A 6,876-nucleotide genomic window follows, 5' to 3' on the forward strand; every position below is an offset into this window, starting at 1 on the left:
TATATATATATGCTATATATATTGCTATATGCTATATATAGGATTCCCCATTTAAGACTATTAGTGGGCTAAAAGTGAAGCAGAAAGAAATCCTTCCGTACGCTCCGACCATAAACAAAATGTGTTTGGAGAACCACTTCAAACTCAGCCTTGACTTGCGTAATTACGCACTAGAGCGCCTTGAGCCATGGAGGAGATATAATATCTGGTTAGGGCGGAGACTGAGATGAGAAACCTGACGCTGTGAAAGGTGACGACAAAGGTCAGAAAATGTAACAGGCTAGAAGTGCATGGAGCTGAAAAGAGGGGAAACATCAGCAACTGGGTCATACATAAAGACGTAGCGTGAACCCCTTTGTGCTTCAAGTGTTGCAGCTGAGGAGAACATGTCGGACCATACAGGCTTGGTGAAACTCAGCCTTAGTCACCAATGAGGTTATAGACCTACATTGATAAACAAACCCATAGATTAATGATAAACTGTAGTGTTTCCATTGCCTGGATGTGAATCTGATAATTCATAATGTGGCTTTTATAATCAACTACAATATTTTCTTGTTAAAGTCAGGAAAAAAAATATTGTGTTATGTTGTTGAGCTGCTTTTGAAGAACTTCTGTTTGGAAAACAACCATATTTTTTTAAAAACTGATAATATTCTCAGCTCCATATTATTTATAAAATCTAAAAACTAGTAATTGAAAGCAGAATAAAAAGTTTAAGCCAGCAAAAGTTAAAATAAAGTGCAGATCCACAAAAACAAACATTAAAAACTACAAAAGCTAACATCTCAACGTGTGTTTTAAGAGAACATTAAAAGATTACCATATTATCTAGTCTTACACTCAGGTCTGTTGCAGTCAGTGTCAGATACTGACTTTAAGGTCCTAGGTCAACACTGATGTTAGAGACATCAAGGAGGCCAAACAACATTAACTTTTGAGAAGTTTATTTTTAGAGCAAATATTTTCATAAAAGTCAGACTATCTTCTGCCTTAAAAAGAAGGCTAAACACTGATTTCTTATAACTGACTTCAAAGGGATTGGATAACGAGAGAAAAGGAGGAGGCCAAGCATGGAGCCTTGCGGCACTCTGCATGAGTGGTACTCTGTAATAAAATAAAAATAAAAACAGCAGTTCTCTATTCTTAAAAAAAGGAGTGTAAGAATACGGTCAATAACTTAAAACTACTTTATTACTTTATTCAGTATTATTTGTACATTTGAACAGTTGTGTGTTTTTTCTGTTTTAATCCACTGAGTTAAGTGTTGACACTTCTCTTCCATGTCTAGTCAGATAAATAATGAGACGGAGTTGACAGGACCCGCTCCAGCGTTAGCCCCCACCTCCGGTGAGAATTAACAACCTCAATCTTTACTTTCGGTAAAAGTTGAGAGGTCTGCCTAAACACTACAAGTATGCATGTGCAGCCAGCAAAAAGAAACTCACTGCTGCTACACAAGCGCGTCAGAATGATGTGGGACAATCAATAGATGAGGCGATACCCTCAGAACTTGAGGGACAGAGGTGGTGACCTGCTCTCACCCAACGTCAATGGGTGAGAGCAGGAATAAAACTTTGACAAATCCATGCCCTTCTGACTGAATGGCAGAGATTGGTTAAAGTTTTTACAGGTCTTTTTTCTCGCTTTACGTAAATGGCTTCCTTCACCCCTCTCCCAGTCATGACCTGGATGACGGAGAATCTTCACCAGCATACTTTTAGGATGGAAAGACGATTTTACCCAGAATAACATAACGTGCTTCTGAAAAGGATTACCAACTATAGCTTTAAATGCCATTGCAGCAGTCACCCACCCCCATGTTCGAACCCATTGTTTACTTGAGTTCATAACTGTCAAATAAAATTGTAATGATCAGAGGAAAAGGACCCAGAATTCAGCCAGACCAGCAGAGGTTTCTTTTAAAAAAAAAGCTCTTTAATCACCAACTCAAAAAACAGGGGAAACATCCAAACAGACTGTTGAACAAAAAGATGGCACAAAAAATAAACAGATGAGCAGGGCAGACAAGGCAGGAACAGACAGGACGGAGTGGCTCAGGTTTCTGGAGAAACAGGGGTCAAAAATCCAAAAAGCAAACCAACATACAGAATTCGCAGGAGGAGACTCACCCATACTCAACAGGACAACCTGGCACTGATGTCTGGTCTCAGCAGTTTATATGGAGGTGGAATCAGGTGAAACCGGTGAGAGGTAATTGCAGCACGGGTGGAGTTAGGCAGGTGTGCAGAGTAAGTAATTAGACCAGACATCAGTGCTGAGGCTCAAAACAGGAACAGATCAAAAATTCAAACCAAAACTAAGAAGCATCTGAAGACATAACTAAAACAGTAAACACGAACCTAAACAAGAATCCAGACTAGACAGAACTCAAAATATTACAAAAATTTCCATTAAGGACAATGATAACAAAAGTATCTTGGCACACATACAGACACAGCCTGCGAACCGCCTTACTGTGTAGCTGAACCTCGTGCGTGTTTGTCTGGCATGTTTCCTAATGTTTTGCTTTGTTATCATTGCAAGCTTTGTGGTGCTCTGCATGAATGATTTGACCACACCTGAGCTATTCAACTGTTCTTAATGGCAGGTAAACACTATCACAGACAATTAGTCTGTCTAACACAGTCCTGTCCTACAGCGTTCCAGACCACATATATTTTAAAATTAGTTTGAGCCTTTGAGATGTTGTTATTTTGTATAGACCATAATGAAACATAAGTATCATTGCTAAACTATACGATCATATATCAAAATAAGTCTGCCCAATAGGAGAAGGTACTCTATACATACATAGATTTTATAAGTTCAAAGTTGATGCTCACAATTAAAATGTGATCTGAATCCACAATAACCTAAAAACACATTGCTTAGTGCATGCTACGCTTCATCACCAAAAGTCAAGTAAAAAAATATTTTAAAGCATATCCCTGCTAATCCAGCTGAAAGGTACACAAACTGCATACCTTTGCATACAATAAAGCATTGTTAAACTTGACACCTAACATTTTCACAGCATCATTTTCCTCCCCTCGGCCCCACCAAAAAGTTTCTCTTAATTGCAGGGTTTTGAAAGTGGAATGTTCCCTGCCAAATGCCAGTCAAAGAAGACAAAAAGCTCCAAGATGAATAGCAAGGGTGTTTTCACACTGCCACATGTAAACAAGTGTCTGCATGTATATACGGCAGGCACAGTGTTGTGTGTTCTCCACACTGTAGGACAAGGCATACAGAACAGTCCCTGAGAATCCAGAGATATTTCGGCTCAGACCCTGAGCTGGTTGACTTTGCTGCACCTCTACTTTCCTGCCACAAGGTGAGAAATAGAAAAACTTTTGGCTGCAAATTGTGTCAGGTTGACTTTATTTATTTGTTCATCATTTCACCTTTATTCTCTCTAACCTAAAACTTGCTTATCACAGACAATCAAGTAAAACAACAATGAACTGAATCTGTGTGTATGGCAAGTGAAATATTTTGTTTGCATTTTATATGCAAACAAAATATTTATATATATATATATATATATATGTTATATATGTTTTTATTAGCATCAGTGTGGCTTGTCTTTTATCGGCTTACTCAATTAATTTTTTTTCTTTTTCTGGAAACAACTTTTAGAAATAATGTAAGAGTTGCAGTAAGAAAATAATTGTGGAAAGAAAAGCATTAGAAGTGATGCAGGTGCTCCGGGCAAACATTAAATGTTTGAAAGAAGGTGCTCTTGTTAGATTGTAAGAATTTTACTTTTTGGCATATAAAGTGCTATCTTGGGACAAAAACTATTGTCGCACTTTACCGTGAACATGCTCTGCCTCTCGGTCAAACATAGTGGTGGCAGGCTCATGCTGTTGGGATATTTGTCAGATTGAAAATATATTCCTGTATAAGAATTACCCAGAACAAAATCCAACAGATAATCTATGGTATGAATTTAAACTTACTGGTTACAGATTCTCAGCATGAGTCATTTTACAAAAAAATAATAGAGAAAGATTTTAGTCTCAACATATGTGGAGATTGTGGAGACATACCCGAAAAGACTCACTGAGGCTGAATGGAAATGCACGCCAAACTTTTGAAAGTTTTATTCATAAAAAAAAGAAAACTAAAGAAAACCACATATAATTCTTCTCCCTCTTCACAATTATCAAGTATGCTGTGTTGCTCTGTCACATAAACTCCCAATAAAATAGATTGATGTGTACCGTGACAATATCTGAAAAAGTTAAATATATTTAAATACTTTGTAAATACAGTATGCTGACATGAAAATTTTCAGGTGTGTTGACAGAGAATGAGCTTCAGATCCATAGACATGTTTGGCTTCCAACTGTGCCTGATTGGATTCTGCATGCTGACAAGTAAGAAGGCTTTCAAAATATCTTTATCATCTTTATGAAGTTTACATTCCCAGCCAGCCAGTAAAGCAAAATTAAAATAATGTATTTCAAAAAGCAAATATGTTGTTGTTTAGTTTACTGTTTATTTTATTTTAGCATTGCATAAAAAGTGTTTTTGTAAAACGTGTAACATAGTAGGATGTGGCAATTTATGAAAAAAGTTACACAAAATGAAGAGGAAAACAGTAATAGGTAAAATATTTTTTCTCTGATTCCTCTAAAGTGAACATGAATATTGTGTAAAAGGTTGTGTTTGTGTTATTAGGTGCAGCTGGAACACACCAGGCTTTTACCAGTTCTGCAGAGATGAATATTTCTTCATGCCCCATCACCTACTTTGGCAAGAAATACGAGAAAGTATTTGTGAGTGATACTTATTTAATTTGATGACCTGGAACTAGAAGTTTCTGAAAAGTCACAGAAGAGAATTGATAAAGCCGGCAGACTCATCCAGTGTAACTCCACAAACAGACATGAGTGCTGTTTGGCTAGGCAAAACAGCACAAAATATAGCAGTGGTCTCTTAGGAAATTTAAAATAAAGACTTAGACCAAGACAGACTTTATTGTCATTCAACTGCACATTCACAATGTACATATGAGTGAAATTTTGTTGCAAGGCTATAAGTAAACACAGAAGACAAAAGGGAAATGTTACAAATATAAGTATTTGAATCTTTTTCTGGAATGTAGTGTTGTGAAAATTTTATTGATGTATGTAACTCTGATCATATCTTGTCTGGATGCACCTGCATATTTCCGTGTGAAAGAAGCTCTAATGCTCACAGATTCACTATTGTGTTTCCACATCCAAGGACACAGAGAGGAGTTGAGTTAGATAGGAACTGGATCGTACCAGTGGCTGCACTCCTCTGACGATAACTCCCACTTTCTTTGTTAACCCAGAATGTATAAAAGTTAGTGTGTTCTTTTTCTCATTGCTCTGTTTCCTCACTGCGTTGGGGGACAGAGACATTCAAACACTCATGCCTTTGAATTAAAATAACTTAAAGACAAACGGTGCATCATTTGTTTTCATGAGTGGTGTGCTCACTTAATTGATAATTATTAATATCCATAACAATTCTGGCGTTGTCGGCAGGATCCGGCATGCTAGGAGGACTGCGTGGTGAGGGATAAGGACGCTTGGCCAGCCTGAAGACCTATCTTCAGTCCACCTACATTGAAAAAAAGGGGAGTCCTAGAACCTGCTCCTGGCTGATCGGATCCGAATCAAAGAAAATTCTGTGATGATTTCTGAGTGAGACACTACTCTAAACCATTTTATTGTACATTAACCATCATCTCCTAATACTTGTTTAATTTTGCAGAGTTGGTGGAGTGGGAACATCAGCGTGAGGGCCTGACCCTGTCTGGAGAACAGGGCTGGTCTATTGGCAACAATAGGACCCGGTCTATTGGTAACAATAGGACCAAGCAAGACAAAGGGTTTTGCGGGTGGTCTTAGCATTTCTACACCTCATAAAGGAGAAAGCCAGGACGGGCAGACGTGCCGCCTGTGGTAAAAAAAAATGGGTTCCGGAACCTCAAAGGCCTCGGGGGTGTCTCCCCCTCCTCCAGACTCTCCAATATATAAAATTATGGGGGAAAAAGTGGAGATGATTGTGTTGAATGTGCTTTCATTTGGTAAGATAAGTTATAATAAGTTATTATAAGTTTATAAGTATAATAGGTTTATAAGTCAGTTTATAAGTTTATAAGTTATAAATCAGTCAAATAAGGTTAAACAGTTGATGGAGAGAGACTAGGAAAAAAAGTAAAAATAATATATATCTATATATCTATCTCTATATATATATATCTCTATCTATCTATCTATCTATCTATCTATCTATATATATATATATATATATATATATATATATATATATATATATATATATATATATATATATAAAACAGGGATTTAGATCTACGGGAAAAATGAATAAAGTGCTGCAATGAATGCTAAAACTAAATTCTGAACTGAAACAGAGGGCTGGGGAAAATTTTTTTTCTGGTGACATGGTAACAGACATGACAATACTGGTTGTGCTGCTAATGACCCCTTGTTTAAAATTACATATAGACATGTGATGCTTCACCCTCCTTTCCATACGCTCCATTGCAGGTGGAGCTGCAGGCCCTCCAGGTGGCTGACCCGGATCTGGACTCCTGTCCCCCTCCGAGAAGACATCAACCTGTTCAACAGTATGCGGACCGAGGCAAGGCTGCAGAGCGAGGCGGGCTCAGCAAGCAGGGCGGCTCTGACGAAGCAGCGGGTGGAAAACTACGGGAGGATCCCTCCCTCATCAGACCCAGTCACGCCCAAGGCAGAGCAGACACAAGAGTCATCTCAAAGCCAGAACTGGACTTTATTCACACCTCTCTGTTTTTCACATGCCAGAGAAATGGGAAACAGCGAGTAAACAAAGGAAGGACAGATTTATCAA

The 6,876-nt window shown here is 38.0% G+C and overlaps 1 long non-coding RNA gene across 1 annotated transcript; it reads left to right on the plus strand.

The window, feature by feature from the left end:
- The first annotated feature begins 2,350 nt into the window (after nucleotides 1–2,350).
- On the plus strand, nucleotides 2,351–6,229 carry LOC118563652. The gene is made up of 4 exons (XR_004931324.1): nucleotides 2,351–3,337; nucleotides 4,304–4,385; nucleotides 4,690–4,787; nucleotides 5,526–6,229. It is a non-coding gene; the product is annotated as an uncharacterized LOC118563652 (long non-coding RNA).
- The last annotated feature ends 647 nt before the right edge of the window (nucleotides 6,230–6,876 follow it).

Source organism: Fundulus heteroclitus, chromosome 7 (assembly GCF_011125445.2).
Source record: "Fundulus heteroclitus isolate FHET01 chromosome 7, MU-UCD_Fhet_4.1, whole genome shotgun sequence".
NCBI lineage: Eukaryota > Metazoa > Chordata > Actinopteri > Cyprinodontiformes > Fundulidae > Fundulus > Fundulus heteroclitus.